The 18,397-nt window shown below is 39.4% G+C and overlaps 1 protein-coding gene across 2 annotated transcripts in view; it reads right to left on the bottom strand.

The window, feature by feature from the left end:
- Positions 1-18,391, bottom strand: part of Gpr156 (G protein-coupled receptor 156) — a 92,495-nt gene extending 74,104 nt beyond the window's left edge. The window contains exons 1-2 of one of the 2 annotated variants that reach the window (XM_048803255.1): positions 18,254-18,391; positions 3,416-3,521 (exon numbers count right to left, since the gene is read on the bottom strand). The gene's annotated coding sequence lies outside the window, so the exon portion shown is untranslated. The remainder of the gene's footprint in view (positions 1-3,415; positions 3,522-18,253) is intronic. The other variant, XM_015478458.2, reaches the window with a different exon arrangement.
- Between the last annotated feature and the right edge of the window lie 6 nt (positions 18,392-18,397).

Here is an 18,397-nt window from a genome sequence, read left to right as displayed (position 1 = left end):
GTAAATTTCATTTCCGTTCCCTGATCATACACATTGCTTCTCATGGGGACAGCCAGTAAGTGTGAGTAGGGTAGAGGGGGTTTAAACTTCCCCCCAAAATCTGCCACAGAATCTGCCACACAGATTCTCAACACAGAACATAGCCCACAGATGCAAACGCTTTCTAAGAAGAAATGAGCATGAAATGATGCTGGGAAAGTGTTGCATATATAAGAAAAAAAAGTTTGTTCAGGGAAAGTAAATGAAGAAGCACAGAATATTGGAGCTAGAGGTGATTTTGGACATCACAAAGAGATTTTAGATATCACAAAGTCCAATCTCTTCATTTTGCTGGTGAAGAAACTGAGTCCCACAGAGGTTAAGGGAGAGACTCAGAGTCACATACTTGCAGGAACAGAGTCCAGATCTTCCAAGTTCAGTGTTCTTTTTACACTATTTTAAAGGACCTTTAAAGGAGAAGATGCATGTTTGGGATAGCAGGGTTTAGAGGTCTGGACTTGGGGATGGGAAGATGGAAACTGTGTGTGTGTGTGTGTGTGTGTGTGTGTGTGTGTGAGTGTGTGTGTTTAGAGGGTAGCTGGGTCAGGGTGGTAACCAGAAGGAAGGAAAGTGGGTCTTGGACCAATGGGGGCCACTGAAGCAGGCAGGTGAGAGGGGTAACAATTCTAGGACTGTGTTTAGAAGTTTGTGGAGCAGGTCCCAAGGGTGAAGATACACAGTGGACAATAAAACAAAATTTCTTAGGAGCATATAAATGTTGTAACTTGTATGTTTTCCCCCAACAATATAAAGTGAACTGAATTACTCTGTTCCTCAAAAACTCAAATTTAACCAGGCACACCTGTAATCGCAGCTCCTTGGGAGGCCGAGAAAGGAGGATGGCAAGCTCATGGTCAGCCTGGGAAACTCAGTGAGACCCTGTCTCAAAATAAAATAAAAAGGGGTGGAGGTATAGCTCAGTGGTAGAGAACCCCAGGGTTCAATCTCCAGTACCACAAAACCAAGACAACAAAACAAAAACAAACAAAACCCCACCTCAGATTGCCTCGTCAAAGAGGGTAACATGGGCTGGGGCTGTAGCTCAGTGGTAGGTGCTTGCCTCGAACATGTGAGGCACTGGGTTTGATCCCCAGCACCACATACAAATAAATAAACAAAATAAAGACACTGTGTCCATATATAACTAAAAAAATATTTTAAAAAAAGAAAGAGGGGAACATAACAGTTCTACACATACTTTCCTGATGTCTGAATAGTTATCCCAAGGGGCTGGGGATATAGCTCAGTCGGTAGAGCGCTTGCCTCATATGAACCAGGACCCTGGAACAGGGTTTGTACAGGGAATTCTGACTCATCTTCTGAGGAAGAAGCAGGGGAGGTGAGATGGCTGCTCCCAACACACACCCTTCTCCGATGGATACAAGCTGCAGGGAGTCACTGTGTGGCCCCAGGCAGGGCTGGTGAGGAGAGTGGATCTGATTCACTCTTTCAGTCTGCTATGGTCTCAGAGAAAGCTTGGGGACTCTGGGGCTTAGGGACTCCTCCTTCCCAGCTCACAGCGATCTTGTCACAATCTGGAGGATGTTTTTGCTCCACACTGTAGAATGCTACACTCAACCTTTTAGTTTCACTCCACTTGTAACTTTTCTTTTGCTAAATCTTGACTTATCCCTTTGCTCTACAGTTATTTAACTCTTCTGGTCAGAATTAAAGTGATCCAGTTGGTTATAGGTTTGGCTTCCCACAGGACCTAGAAAAGTGTTGTAATAGCAGATTTTCTATAAATAGTAGGTCAACTGAATGCAGGGCACACCTTGGGGGCCCCAGGGCCAACCCCCCAACTCCAGTGCTTTACTTCATATATTCCATAATCACCTAACATAATAAGAGACACCTTAGTAGACAAAGCCTAGGATAAATTTAAGTATTCATGATTTTCTAACTGTGGTGCCTTAGGTAAGTCACTTCCATAAGTCTTAGTTGTCTGCTCATTAAAATAGGGATAACACTCTCTATACCTTATAGGTTTTGTTGATGATTAAATCATATGATATAAAGGATGCATATAAAAATAACTGATACATACTGAATTGTCAATAAATGTGGCTTCTCTCATTCCCACAATTTACAGGGCTCATTTACACAGGAGATTTGGAACATATAACCAAAGTTATTCCTAACATAATATCAAGTTCTGAATAATTAATGTTTCTTCTAACATAAAGTACAACCATCTTTATGTTGCATTTAAAATCAGGTTTTGTAAGAATAACAAATCATAGATTATTCATTAATCCAAAAAAAACATTGATTGATAACTGTTAACTGGTAGTAATAGAGTTAATAGCCAAGATTACAGCCAGCAACAAGTTGGCATGGTCTTGCTCTAGCACCTGGCATGAGGCCTCATGCATAGTAGGTGATAAATATGTTTTGTTGACATGACCCAGATGTTAAGTAAAAATTATATATTATAAAGTTCTAGGAACAATCCTCAAGACTAACTGAATGCTACTCTAACCTAGGAGAAGCAGGAAAGTTGACTCATGAGGGTAAAGGGGGGGGGGCTGGAACATTTCCCTGTCTACTTGTGGGTACATCTCCTGCTTTCAGAGACTTGCCCTGATGCATTTTTCTGACTCTCTGATAGAAACTGGCAAAACCACATAAACTGGGCCATGAGTCCCTACTGCCTTATATTTGCATCCCAGGGACTTGTTAATATTCTACACTATTCCAGGGCACTAGGTTTGAGAATTGAAAAAAAAAAAAAAAAGAAAGAAAGAAAAGCAGCACCATAGACAAACCACCACTAACTTTTCAGAGTTACCTAAAAGCACTTAGGTACTATTATGCAAATTGTACATGCATGATTTCCATAAAAACCAGTCACAAATGTCAATTAGTGCTCATTAATATGCAATAAAATTCTCATTTGAAAACTATTAAGAGCCAAGAATGAATTCCACTTGGCTGCCCTCTTTTAATGAGAACTGCTGTGAAGTACCCTATGCTATTTCTCATCAGCCCAACAAATCAAGTGTCCTAACAAATCAAGCTACAGGCAACAGTAGGACCAGAGAGAAGGATCACTTGAAGGTTTCAAAGGCTAGTTATGGACAGCTCAAGTTTTCCACTACTGTAGCTGAGATCCTACTCTGCTGGGTGCACAGAACATAGGAGGAGTGAATTCATTAAGTTACTTTGTGAATTGAGCTGGGTGATACTGAGCATTCAGTTATGTTTATGATGGTGCCACAGAGCTGGAAAAAAATAAGACTTCATTCCTAAAGGTCTATCTGTTCATGAGACTGAATGTGCTACCCCACCTTGAGAGCTGGGAACCAAGCCCTTAGAATTACTGGTGTTCACCCCTGAATAGTCTTCTGGTCAGACTTTTTACAAGTGAACTCACATGCTGGGTCTCTAAATTCCAGTTTCAGCAGGACATTGGATTTCTCTAAACCGTTGTTCAGTGTTGCTGTGCAACCCAAGACGCCTGCGTGACAGTGGTTTGGGCCCTTTGAAGAGAAAGAGGTGGAAAATATAGACTATCAACATTAGACTGTCATTTTGAGGCACTTCCTTTACAAAGTGTTCTAGCCTGGACGCAGGGTGGAGAACAGAATTTCCTAAGTAGTCTAATTCAGTGATTATCAAACTTCAGTGCACATTAAAATCAGCTAAAGAACTACTTTAAAAATACTTATTGTTGGTCCCCACTTTCAGAGTTTGTGTCCAGTGGGTCTGGACTGGAGCCTGAGAATTTACATTTCTAACAAATCCTGGAGGGCTGCAGCTGCTGCTGGTCTGGGATCCATACCATGAGAAACTCAGTCCAGCATAAGAAATAGAGAGATTTCATTGAAGTTTGAATCGCACAGACCCTTGGAATAATATTTGGCTGTTACTCCAGGCTACTTTGATGAGGGTCATGCACACATATGTAGATTAAGTGAGTTGAATAATTCTCTAGAAATTAAATTCAAGGAAGTACTGTTGCGAAATTAGATATTTAGAACAGCACTTAATTCTCTGTTCTTGAAGCCATGAGTCTTAATTTTTTTTGGTCAAAAGATACTGATGAAATGTACGGACTCTCTCCTGAAAAAGTCTACAAAACACAACATTGCACATACAAGATGAGCAGGGATCACAGGCCATCCACCAATCTCATCACCCCAAGTGAAGAGCCTCATTTCAAACTACAATTCAGCTGAAACCAGGGATAAAATATTTTTAAATTAACATTTTCTTTATAGTATTCTCATAAATGTGAATATTTCTTTGTGGCTACCCACAAATAAAGCATGATGCACTGAGATGACAAAGGCTGTGACAAACTTTCACCAATCAAACAATTTAGTAATAATTTGGAATATGTTTATAATTTAGTCTCTCAATATGTCTTTTAATTGAAGTAATCTATTTATACTTAAGATAATTATGTGTTTAAAATGTGTTTAAAATTTATTATATGACTATTTGTGTTATTAGTACAATCCATTCTATTTTCCTGCCTTGTAATTTTTTACCATTTAGTTTTCCATTGATTAGCTTTTAAAAACACAAGGTATAAATGACATAAACTGCATACATTTAAAGTGTTAATTTTATAAGTTTTGACACATGCACACACCTTTGTGAAATCATTCTTTCCTTCAAAACAATGACCAGGTACTAATTCTCCAATAATATTCTTTATTTTTTAAAAGTTCTTTTGGCTATTCTTGGTACTAGACATTTTCATATCAATTTTTCAGGTAATCAATTCCTATAATAAGGCAATTTGGAATTCTCCTGGGACTGCATTGAATCTATAGATTAAAATTTACTTGAGGTTTTTGACCCATGAACGAGATATATCTGCTCAATTACTTAGGTCTTCTTTAATATTTCTCAGAATTTTTTTTTGCTTTTAATGTATAGGTTTTGTACATTTTTGTTAGATTTATCTCTGTTTTGTATATTTTACTTTCAATGTTATCCTTTTTTTTCTTCAATACAAAATTGTTCAACATTTGCAATCAAGACATACAATTGATGTATGTTATTGATACTGTATTTTGAAACCAAGTTAAATTCACTTAATTAGCTCTAGTAACTCTTTTGTAGATTTGGTTGAATATTCTATAAAGTCAGGTCTATATTGGAAAAATAAAAGCAGTTTTATTACTTCCTTTCCTGACACCTTCTATTTCTTTTTCTTAATCTTATTGTGGTAACTAGGATCTCCAGGACTATGTTGAACAGAAATGTAGGAGTGAATATCCATGTCTTATTCCTGATGTTAGGGAGGAAAGTATCGAGTCTTTTACCATTAAATATGAGGTTGGGGACAGATTCTGCACAGATTTCCTAGTTCATTGAGACTTTGTGTCTAATAGATCAGCCTTTCACATTCTCTAATACTCCTTGAATGAACTTTAGTAGTTTGTGTCTTTCAAGAAAATTTTCCATTTCCTCAAAGTAGATGAAATTATTGGAATAAATAATAATTATTTATTTATAAATAAATAATTCCAATAAATAATTATTGGAATAAAGCATTTATGATGTTCTCTTATCCTTAAATATCTATAGAATTTGTAGTAATGTCATTTCTCTCATTCCTGATATTGGCAAATTATATATGCTCTCTTTTTTCCTGATCAGTCTTTCTATAGGTTTATCAATTTTATTGATTTGTTCCAATGAGCCAGAATTTGCCCTCCTTGATTTTCTCTATTTCATAAATCTATTTTATTTATTTTTGCTCTGACATTTATTATTATCTTTCTTCTTCTTACTTTGAATCTCACTGCATTTAATTACTTAAAATGAAAACTGAACATATTAAAGACTTTTCTGTAATGTTGTAAATTTCCACCCAAGTACTGCTTTTAATATACAATTTTTCACTTTCACTCAGTCCAAACTGATTTCTCATTTCCCTTTTGATTTCTTCTTTGATGCATGAGTTATTGTGAAGGATGTCATTACCAAATATTTGAGGAATTCTGTTATTGATTCAATTCCATTGTGGTTAAGAACATATTTTGCATGACTTGAATCTTTTTAAATTTATCAATTCTTGTTTGATGGTCCAGAATATGGTCTACCTTAATAAATGTTCCATGTGTTCTTGAAAGGAATGTGTGTTTTCCTGTTGTTGTGCGTAGTGTCCTATAAAGATCAACAAAGTCAGGTTGATTCATTGTTATCTTATATATCCTTAATTAAGTTGGTATTGTTATCTTATATATCCTTAATTATTTCTGTCTTCTTTTTATCAATTACTGAGAGGAAACTAATAAAATTCTGGGCTATGCTTACAGATTTTTCTATTCTTGAAATTCTATCAATGTCTACTTTGCATATTTTGAGGTTTTATTATTAGAAGCATAAATGTTTAGTATTGTTATATCTTCTTGATGAAATAACTTTTTTATTTTTTAAAGTGATTTTCCCTGGTAATATTCTTTGCTCTGCAATATACTTTATCTGGTGCTAATACTGCTACCTCAAATAACTCGAAATATTCTTGAGCTTTGTCCTAAGAATCTGCATTGGGAACAACTTGGTCCTCTCAAATTATTTTTCTTTTTTGATTCATTAGACAGGATCAGAGCACTGCTTAATCAGGGTTCAGTATTTCCCACTTCTAAGGAAGGGCCTTTTCTAGCTGGTGGAAACAGGTGTTATTCCTAGTACTGTGTGAGCAAGAGTATTGCTCCTTTTAATCCTTCTGCGTGGTCCTTTCTCCATCCCGAGGTGATTTTTCTCACAAGCATATGCCGATCAGTAGCTAGTTTTAAACTTGAGTTGTGTCCTGTGAAAATCTCTGGAATTTTCTCTGTTGTTTTCTCTTCTCCATTACTCTGTCCTGTGAATTCTAGTGGCCCTGGTCTCTCTAGACTTGAAGCTCTGTTTTCTCAGCTCAGAGAATCTGAGTTCTCCCTCTTGTATCATCTTCTGGAAATTGTATTTTTGTATGCCTATTTTTGTTTTGTTTTGTTTCACTGAAAATCATAAACCGTGTATGAAAAATATAGAGGGTCCAGACCATTTTCTCTTCTCCAAGAATATGGAGAACGCTTCTGCTAGAGTATCAAAATAAAAACCGATTACCTTTATCTAAGCAGTGACTGAGCTGATTGGGAATTGGATTTCAGTGTTGTATAAAACTAGGTCTATTTTTGTTTTCCCCTAACTACTTAGGCATAATCCTTCAGGATATTTTTCAGGCCCCTCCATTCTGGAAGGTTCTACACTCCAATTTTTATCTTCCCAGCACAATAAGACTTCAAGTAGCTCTGATTAGCTTTCACCTTTTTAGCACCTGTTTAGATTTTTATCTCTTTGTCTGTGCTACTTATAAATTAGTGAATAACTTAAAAGAAAAATTGCTCTGACTACTATGCCTCTGTTCTTCCCATGATCATGATCTCTTGTGTCATAGCTCATTTGGTATCCTTGAATTCCAATTATTTATTTTCTCCCAAGCCCTACCAAACTGGAGAATATTCTGCTCAGTTTCTCCAACTCTTAGCAGCTGCTTATTGTTTGGATTCTTAGATTCTCCTCACATGCTACTTAATAAATCATAAATATCTCAAGGGGAAAAGCAGTCTAGAATGCGGTGCACTCAATGTGTTTCTCTTCTTTCTGAGTTCTGAGCACTCAAATCCTAGTTGCCTTAGTATGTCTTCCATACCTTAAAATAAATGCTTTAAATCCAGCTTTTCTACATGTTCTCTATGGAAGCAAGTCCACTACCAACTAGTCCATTACTGCTAGAAGCAGATGTCCAATGTCCTGAAGTATCTTTAATCTTATTTTTTTCATTGACAAGTTCAATTTTTTAAAAATATACTTAATCTACAAATACAAATGGCAGTGCAAACAGTACAAGATGCAACTATCCTTACTTTTAACTACAAGATCAATTAAGATACATTATAGAATCCCTAACTTATGAAAGACAAATCTATTATAGGAACTAGTTTTATTGTCTTTATTAGTATATACATGAAAATTGAAAGTTCATAACAAAGTATATATTAACAAAGGGTGATGCTTACTCTGCAACGTGTGCAAATTAAACTCTTATGCTTAGAATTCAATTGCAATAACTTCTATTCTGTGTTTCTCTTACATTCTCTTACTTTTGAAAGCTACTAAGCAAAAGCTGCAGCATGCAGAAGTCAATAACAAACTATTTGCTAACAGAACTTGAAAATTTCTTTCCCCTGCTTAGCTAATATTTGCATTTTAAACAAGACTCACCCTGGTGTTTTGGATATGGATTAGAGACCACAGATTTCCATAAAGTATCTACTAGCTCAGAGACCCACTCATCACACCACAGTCTTCACTGAGGATTTTAAAATCATATACTTGTGGCTATTTGTCCATTAATTGTACCTCACTTGTTGGTACTCACCAGTTTCCCTTAATGCTTCTCTGATATTTCCTCCAGCTCTGGTGTGGTGGGGGAGTCCCATTCCTCATTAGTCTAGGGGACTAAAGTTTTACAGCCCAACAAGAGCAAAACTAAAAATGAAAGCCAAGGACTCCTGGGACACTCATTCCTACTACCAAGTTGTTTAAAATCATTTGTTTAAAAGCTTCACATCTGTTGCTTGGCACTGATCCTGAAGCTCCAAGACCCCTACCATCTTAACTAATTATCCTCATGTCAAATAATCAGTTACAGCTGATTAACTATATGCTTATAAAACTTCACAAATCCCAGATCCTCAAAATGGAGGGAGTACACCGAGACGGGAATCAAATGACCTTCCTCAATCCAACTGTTAAAAAAAAAAAAAAGGGCATGGCAAAAACCACATACCAGACACAGCTCTATGAGAAAATTCTGTAACTGAGCCCGTTCTCTCTGAAAGCACATCCCTCCCCAACACGCTACCCCTCAGATGCGGTTGCCACAGATGAAGACCATGTATAATTCCACAGCATGGAATAAATGAGCAAGGGGAATTGTAAACAGTCTGGCCAACCAAAAGCAAGGGAGACACAATGCAAGCAAGATACTGCAGGCCCCGTCCCACTGGGCTGATATAATCCACACTTGGCACAGAGGAGCTCTCTCTGCAGGCTCTCCTGCCTATGCTCACAGGCTCTCCCACAGGAAGGTGGCAGGAGAAGGGGAGAAAGACCAAATGAGGGAGGGAAACAACGGCTGTAGAGGAGACCCATGGTGAAGATTAAAATTGTGTGTATTCCCTTTGGCCCAGAAATGCCAGTTTGGGAATCTCTCCCATGGAAATAAAAACCAAAGCGTACAGTGGGTAGAGATGTTGCTCAAAGGTAGAGTGCTTGCCTAGCATGTGCAAAGCCCTGGGTTCAATCCTTAGCACTTCAAAACAACAACAAAACCCCAAAGTGTATGAATAAATAGAGAATGTTTATTGTGGAATAATTTGCTGTGCTAAAAAACAAAGCAAGGGCTGGGGATGTGGCTCAAGCGGTAGCGTGCTCACCTGGCATGCACGGGGCACTGGGTTTGATCCTCAGCACCACATAAAAATAAAATACAGATGTTGTGTCCACCGAAAACTAAAAAAAAAAAATAAATATTAAAAAAGTTCTCTCTCTCTCTCTTTAAAAAAAAAAAACAAAGCAAGGGGAAAACATGAATATTTATCAATGGGGAAATAATGGGAAAAACCATGAAACTTTCTACAATGAAATACTAGGTAGCTGTTAAAAACAATAAATTGGATCCATTATGTTTGATCTAGAATAATGTACATAATCTAATAAATAATACATAATATAATAAATTATGACTGCACTGATTGGGAATTGGATTTCAGTACTGTATAAAACTAGGTCTATTTTTGTTTTCCCCTAACTACTTAGGTATAATCCTTCAGGATATTTTTCAGGCCCCTCCATCCTGGTAGGTCCCACACTCCAATTTTTATCTTCCTAGCACAATAAAACAACAGACTAACTAGTAGTATATAATCCCAGTCACACAAAAAACAGAAAATAGTTCTACATTTGCTTGTTTGAATATAGAAAGGAACTGACAGTGAACTTCTGACAGTGGTTTTCTCAGAAACATAGGGGTGGGGAAAGAAAGTAAAGATTTAGAAAATTTTTCTTATATACTGCTTTCTTAAGACTTAAATGGGTGGGCATTACATAAATGATTTAAAAATGCAGTTAAAAGTTTAAAAGGACTTTTTGAGACTTTATAATTGCAAGTAATGCCAGCCCTAGAGTTCAGTGCAGTGTGTGGTTCTCTGGCATTTGGTTTTAATTGATCCTGGTGGACAAAGACAACAACTTCTGGTCCTGGAGAGAGGGCTCACCTGTGTCACTCAACAGAAGCCAATTAAAGCACAAAATCGACAGTGCCCTTGGAAAAAGCCAGTGGTTATGAAATGAAAACCACATCTACTTCTCCAAAGCCTCAGCCACAGAGCTTCCCAGAGGGCTGACTGAGCTGGAGAGCAGCCAGCAAAGGCGTGGACGAGAATAGCACAGGCTTTTGTTTGAGAAAAATCCCACTACTCCCAACTATTGACAGCCTTTGTTGGCTCCTATTCCATACTTCAGAGGCAAGGAGCACAAAGCTGGCCTGGCCTCCCCAGGAATAAATATAAAACTGTGGGAGAGCTGCTGCTGGCCAGGTTTGAAGTGGTCTGTGTTAGCACTTTGGCAGAAGATACTTTGAGCACCACTGGAAGCCACCTGTGGGCTTTCCAACTGTCACCCACAGAACGGCATTGGCCAAGGCAATGGCCATGGGGGTGTGATACTTTGTTTAGTTTTAACAATTTGGTTTCATACTAAGAGATACTTTCAAATCTTCTGGGGGGACCACAGACATGGAACATTAAAAAATAAAGAAAAATATTCAAAAGTTAGCAGTCTGTGAAAACTTAACTTTTAAATTATTCACTCACCTTCCTATATCTTTTTTTTTTCCTATGATGCTACTCTCCCTCACCCATACCTCTTATTCTATTTCTCTACTTAACCTCTTAATAAGTTTTCCTTAGTCATCATTAAAAAATCCATGCTTATTATAGCAAATATGGAAAATACAGATAAGATGAAAAGAAGAAAAATGATCATGTGTAATCTCACTACTAATATTTTGGAATAATTTACCCTTTTAAGTAGCCTGCATGTGTGTGTGAGTGTGTGTGTGTGTGTGTGTGTGTGTGTGTGTGTTTGCAAGTACAGATGAATGTTTCACATATGTAACTAATATTATGAAGAAATATAAGAGAATGGAAGAGTGAAAGAGGGGTCTGGATGGAGCACTGCTGCTGGGACCTGAACTGCTGTGATATGGTCATGTGCTTTTGTGCATGGAGCCTGTATTAATATTCCTCAGAATGACTGTGACAGCAGCCTTTGTGTCTCCTCCCCTCCTTTCTCCTCACAGCTGCTTTGGAAGTCAGCAATATTTGCATGTGAAGAGTCCCATGCGTGGTTATTTGATCTTCTTTCATTCCAGTTTCTCACTGGCAGATAATTGAGTATCTACAACCCCACTCTTCTCTTCCTTTTCCTGTCTCCTGCTATTAGCTTTTCCTCTCTCTCTTTATTGTGATCTTCTGGGTTTATCCTACTGCATCTAAAAGCATCTGGCAGCCATCACAGACTCAGGCACAATTACAGGACCATCAAAATGTCTGTTCAGAAAAGGCATGCACCTTTGTTCATCAGCTCAGAGGAAATACCACAGTTAAAGTGGTCCTAACAATGAGAGATGCCATCTCACGAAGAGAATAAGGCATAGTCAAGATCAGAGCCAAGAAAACTTTTGTTGACCTGGGGTTTTGCCAGACTAGCACTTCCAGTTCCTTAGCACACCTTCAGCCCAGACCACACTGTCAGGGCCTTTGCATTTCCCTAGCTAAGATTCTCTGCCTTCTCTCTCAAGATCTTCCCAATGACTCTTGCAAAATCAAGATTAGTGCTGGCAGTGCCCACTGATGGTCTGATATTCCAGCAGGGGCAGATGGCAGTGGGAAGGCCCAGAGCCTACTTACCTGGGTGTTCCCAAAGGAACTCTGGAATCCATACTGCCCACGGTAGCAAGAGAGCAATTCCAACCAGCAAGACTCTGGGGGAGTTGTGAAGCTTCTCTTTGAGGCTTTCCCATGCCATTTTCTCTCCTGGCCACCAGAAATCCCTTCTCCCCATCAGAACCCCAGAGCTTTCTAGCTAATCTGTATCCAGTCATATCTGCAGGTTCTGCATCTGTGGATTCAACCAACTACAGATTGAAAATACAGAAGAAAGAAAAGCTGTGCTGAATAGATGAGTTTTCTTGTCATGCTTCCTGAAACAACACAGTATAACAAGCATTTATATAATGTTTACATTGTATTAGATATTATAAGTAATCTAGAGATGATTCAAAGTATATGAGAGGATATGTGTAGGTTATAAGCAAATACTACACAATTTTATGTGAGGGATTTAAGCATCTGCAGATTCAGGGACCTGTAGGGGTTGCTGGGATCAATCCCCCAGGGATACTGAATGACAGACTTATAGGCAAAGCTCCTCACTGTAGCACTTAAGACTGACTTCCCCAAGACCATTACTTGTGAAATTATCTCTTCCTGGTCATAGGCATCAGGTATAGATGAATGATAGATTTAACACCCTTCTACTTATTTTCTGGGGTTAAAAATAAACATCCTGGCCAGATGTGGTGGAATATGCCTGTAATCCCAGCTGCTCAGGAGGCTGGGGCAGGAGGATTGCAAGTTCAAGGCCAACCTCAGCAATTTAGCAAGACCCTAAGCAAATTAGCAAGATTCTGTCTCAAAATAAAAAATAAAAAAAGATGTGGCCCAGTGGTTGAGCACCTCTGGGTTAAATCCCTGATACATAAATAAATAAATAAATAAATAAATAAATAAATAAATAAATAAAATAAACACCCTGGTTTATGAAAAAATGTGAGTCCTTTTGAATAGGAACTGGCAGCCTCAAGGGAGAACACACATGGAAGGTGACTGTCTATCAAAGAGCATGACCTCAACCCTCTACTGCCAGTTGCCTCTCTAATCCCAGCCCAGTGGCTAGGCAAAGCAGGTCTGGGTTTTGTAGGTACTCTCTGCCAACCTCCTTGTTAAAATCTTCTGCTGCCTGGCAACTCACATCTGAAGTATACTGACACAGGTTTGGGTTCAATTGATAATGGTGTACTCAGACTTCAACTTTCCTCACTGAGGCAAAGAGGTCGTGATGGACACTGGAGAGTGCAACATGCAGCTAATGGATTCTGTGTGACTCAGCATTCTGAGTATGTTTGTTGCAGGGCAGGAAGGTGGTTAATGAGATCACCAACCTGGTCAGTCTGGTCAGTCCTGGAGCTATACTGAATGAATATAAACTTGTCTTGCTTACCTCACATAGACTAGACTGCACAGAGTCTCTAGACTGGACTGCACATAGTAAAATATTCTGGAAGTGCCTTGGACACAAACATACCTCAAGGCCTTGCCTAGGCTGGATGTACTTCCTAAGAAGGGCTCAAGATCTGACACAATCTCTGGTCAAAATTTATATGACTCCCTAGGACAAGCAGATCTGTACTTCTGAGCCATCCATAAGGTGGCCTTTGGCTCTCTGGCTTTCTCTCTTACTGTAACCCTGCTTTCTCCTTCCCCTCACCCCCTTCCCACCATATTCAAACCACAATGGTACTTTGGCCCTAATTCAAATATCTGCTGAAATTATGCTGTTCCTTTGGAAATGTTCTTCCACACCACAACTACCAAAGAGGCACACTTCCTTCAGAACCCAGCTCAAATTCAGCTTCTTCCAGGGAGGAAAATGTCTACTCCTGGAGCCGTTCTCCACCTGGAAACCCTGGCCAGCCTCCACCCAGCCCCAGTCTCTCGTGGCAGGATGTAATAACTTAATTATAGCACTTTGCATAGTTGTTTTGTATAAGCTTTTCCACGTCAATGTCAAAGGAACGGTGCCTTTTACAAGGCTGACTCCTCCATTCTTTCCTTTGGATGAAGGCATTCCACCATAATTAATTCTTCCTTATTTGAACAAGTTCTTTTCACTATCCCCTCTGGATGTGCACCTTTGAGGGTACTACATTAACAGATCCTTCTTTTGTCAAGCCATTTTTAATACTACATTGCTTGATCTAGACACAATTAATGCTCATTTTTTTTCCGGGTGCTCATTCTCCCCTATCCACAGAAAGCAGGGTGCTTTGCAATGTGGGGTTTTCAGTAACATGTATGTTCTCAGGCTGTATCATCTGTCTCTGAGAACCTCACGTTTATGATAAGCGTTCCAGAAATCTACATGTAAACCAATGCCCCATGGAAACACATAAATATTTTATCAGGCTCTGAATAAGATTCTTGCTTATAAATGTTTAAACACTGGGTAGCATAATGCTCAGAGGCTGATTAGAGCCAACTTGTAGTGGGATGGGGAAGCTGAGAGAGGAGGGGAATGCTACAGCAGTGGCAGGAGGCATCGTGTCTCTCCTAAGGACCTAGGAACATTTCATGTGCACCTGAAAGCTCCTGCAATTTGCATAGGCTCTCATTTTCCAATTGCTATTCCCTGGAATAGAGGTCAGGCAGCTCCCAGTGGGGCTGAATAGGGAGGTTACTGGTGGGGCTGCCAGCAGGCTGCCACATCAGTCACAGACCCCATCAACTTGCCATACTTCTATCAGCACTGGTGGCACAAGGAAGATTTTCAAATAAAGTATTTAGCATTCAAATTGAAGGATGTTCATGGTAGTTTTATTCAAAATAGGCCCAAACAGTAAACAATCCAAGTGTCCATCAGTAAGAGCACAAAGAACCACACGGTAGATATTCAGACAATGAGTAGTACCTTGGTATAAAAAGAAAAGATAAAACTACTAAAATACTCAACAACATAGATGGATCTTACAAATATTATGCAGAGCCAAAAGAAGCCAGGCACAAGAGTGCATGCGTGTAATTGCACATGTACCAAGTTTAGGAAGCCACAAAATTCTATTTAAAGAAATCAGAACAAAGATTTCATTCCGACTTCTAGATGGTGCAGGGGCTGGAAAGAGGCATGAGGGAAATTTCTGGGATTGAAATTTGTTATATCTTGTTTGGAATGAGTTGTTCAAACTGGCCCAACCTCCAACACAGGATTCAGCTTAGAAGCTTTGTGAGGATAAAAGAGGCCACTGATCTCCAAGATCATTTACCTATAAAATATTGATTAACTGAGTCATCTAAAAGAACTTCTAGTATTTTATCAAGGGTTTCACAGTCCTTATGGGACATAATGCCGTGTCTGTGTCATTTAATTATTTAACTTATTCAATAATATTTATTGTTTATAATATGCTAAATAGGGGCACAACCATAAACAAAATTAAAAACTCTTTTGTCCTTATGGAGTTCACATTTGAGTGGGGATCTGCTCAATTAACAATGAAACAAATATATAATATCAGGTAGTAATAAGTGCTGTGTAGAAAGTAAAAGCAGGGTCAGATGATAGTGACAAAAGACTGTTTTAGATCAGGTAGCCTAGGAAGTCTCACTGAGGAGGCCACATTTTGAAAAGACCTGAAAGAGCTGAGAAATTGAATTAGTGAAGTATCTGAGGGAAGAGTGTTCAGACACTGGGAACAGAAAGGAGGACAGTGAGTAAGAGGACATGATACAATGAGGCCACACGGGCCAGATCACATAGGGCCTTAGCCAGGAGAGCTGGAATTTATTTGAAGTGTGAGAGGAGGCCCTTGGAGACTGTTACAAAGCAAAGTGATATAATCCAACAGATTTTGGGTGTTTTTTGTTTTTTGTTTTTTGTTTTCCCAGTGCTGGGGATTGAACCCTGAGTGGTCTACCAATGAGCTACCTCTTCAGCCCCTGCCCTTCTTATTTTGAGACATGGTCTCACTAAATTACCCAGGCTGTCCTTGAACACACCATTCTCCTGCTTCATTCATCCTCCTGCCTCAGCCTCCCGATTAGCTGAAATTACAGGTGTAATATAAAATATCAGTTGAAGCCACAGTGTCTGGCTTCAACTGATATTTTAAGGAGGAAAAAAAAAAAGCACTTAAGAGATTTGCCCAGAATTTTTTGTGGAAAAGTCAGAAGAATAAGATCCTTTTTTTTTTCTCAAAATCTAACATCCTTCATACATCTATTTCTTAATTACCTTCTGATTCAAACTCTGTCCAAGGCCATATCACCTATTTTTGGAGTCTTAACTCTGAGTTTTATTAACAAGTTTATGTTTTAAGATAATTATAAATTTATAAAAAGAGAGCCAGGTAACTTTTCTGTATAACTAAAAATTTTCATTACAAAACATTGGAGGAAAAAGGAGACTTAGGGCTTTGCATCCTTTATCAAGCAAATCCATCAGCAACTAAAACATGAATATTTTGGTTCTCAACCCTTTCTGTAAAATACAGGTTCTGAATTTTTACTGAATGTAGGACATCAATTTGAACTCTCAAATCAAACTTTTCTGCCTAAATAAGTCCATGCTTCATCATTTTTATGGCATAACAGAGTCTGGACCCTCTTTCCCTCTCCAGGGCCCTAAACAACTAAAAAACCTAGAAGGGATGGGATAAAATTTGTGGATAGAGGAGGTTGTTCTCAGAGAAGACTTCATCTTCTTCCAACCCCATCTGAAATGCTCTTATGGCCAAACAGGAAAAAAATAAAATTAAATTTAAAAAAAGTAAATATTGGAATCCTCAACAGGAAACAAACTGTTAAGTGCCTCTTTTCTTTTTGAGATGCTCTTTCCTTCAATCGTTATTCTCTCCCTCTCTGGAGAACCTTCTAGGCTAGAAGTTGCTTAATCCCACCCTCTCCAGGGGTCTCCTTTTTGCCTTCTCTAGCTTTAAGGTCCTCTATCTCCAGCCTGCCATTATTCTGCCTCTGATGGGGCCAACTCTAGACTTGGGAAACAGAGAGGAGCTAAAAGCTGGAGATAAGAGAAGAGGGGAAACAAAGGGCAGACCCCAGAGACTGTGGCCGCCCTGAAGTGCAATTAAGCTGGCAAAATATGGGGACCAGGGAGCCACCTCCACTCTCTCCTGAGAGATCCCTAACTCAAGCAAAGTTTATCCAAGTACTTTATTCTCCAGAAGCAAATTGCCTAAACCGTAGACAAGAGCTTTCTTAGTCATTTATCTGCACACCCATTTGCTCTACCTACAATGAAAGAATCTAGTGTTTTTACTAGCAACTGCTGTCCAGACTGCTGGGAGACTCCCTGTACAGAAGTTAGCCACTGGTAGAGAAAAATGAATTTTTCTTTGCAGGCCTTGCTGCCTACTACATCAGTTTGTTTTTTTTTTTCTTCCAGTTTTTAACCCCTATTTGAAAATCTTTCCCTTTCACCTAGGGATGCAAAAATGTATTGTTATCCACTATATCCTTGTTTAAAGTCTACATTAAGAAAGACATTTTATTATAGGGTAGAACATAATTTGCCTATTACTCATGCATGCTTGTACCTAGAAAACCAACAAAAGGGTAAGAGTAGCCACGCCATGACTTCCCTCCCCAGATTTCTATTTTGAAATATTACGAACATAACTCGATTTTAAAGACAACCTTAAGGATCCTGTTCTGCAGCAGCACCTATATACCGAGAGATTTCTAACAAGAAACCTGCGGTTTATGATTGAGCTCACTTGGAAAGGCTGCTTATCCGAGTACAAGGATGCTACTGTGTCCAGACGTCTCCTCTGTGCCCAGAAGCAAGGCAGTATGACTGCCCATAGCGCAATAAAATTTTCTCTTTTCAGACTTCACAGTCTACGTGGGGGAACTCAAAAGCGTCCCGTCCTGTCCCCTGGGAGTGAACACACCTCTACGAGATAGATTTGGGGATACGTTCTGCGAGGAGGCGCTGGGAAATCTTGGGGCGGTGGGAAAGTGTTTTTGGACCTCTGGTTTTCAACAGCCTGACGTCCATTCAACACATCAGACCAGCCCAAACCCTCTTCACACCAAATTCCAGCGCTCTTCCCCTCTCCTTCCGATGTCCGCTCGCATCCCGGAGGAGGGACCCCGCTCTTTCATCAAATTTCTAAGAAAGTTTCTTAACTGTTTCCAAAGAAATCGCCCTGATTCTAGAGAGGAGACAAAACCCCGCCCCACTTCCCACTTTTTATTTTGTAACTATACGACGTTTTGTGGAAATATAGTGTCCACAGAGAGGTGCTACAAAATCCCGAATATGGGATCCTCAAGGGCTCCGAGCTCACCTCACCGGGTCCCGGACCGCCGAGAAGCGCCCAACGCGGTGGTCCGCGGGCCGCCCGAGGTCCTCGGGTCTCTCGTGTGTTCGCAGCGCTCGGAGGGACCCGGAGGGACAGGGCGGACAGGAACTCGCGCCCATCGCCCCACCG

This window comes from Marmota marmota, unplaced genomic scaffold (assembly GCF_001458135.2).
Source record: "Marmota marmota marmota unplaced genomic scaffold, marMar, whole genome shotgun sequence".
Lineage (NCBI taxonomy): Eukaryota > Metazoa > Chordata > Mammalia > Rodentia > Sciuridae > Marmota > Marmota marmota.
This window is presented reverse-complemented; position numbering and strand designations above follow the sequence as displayed.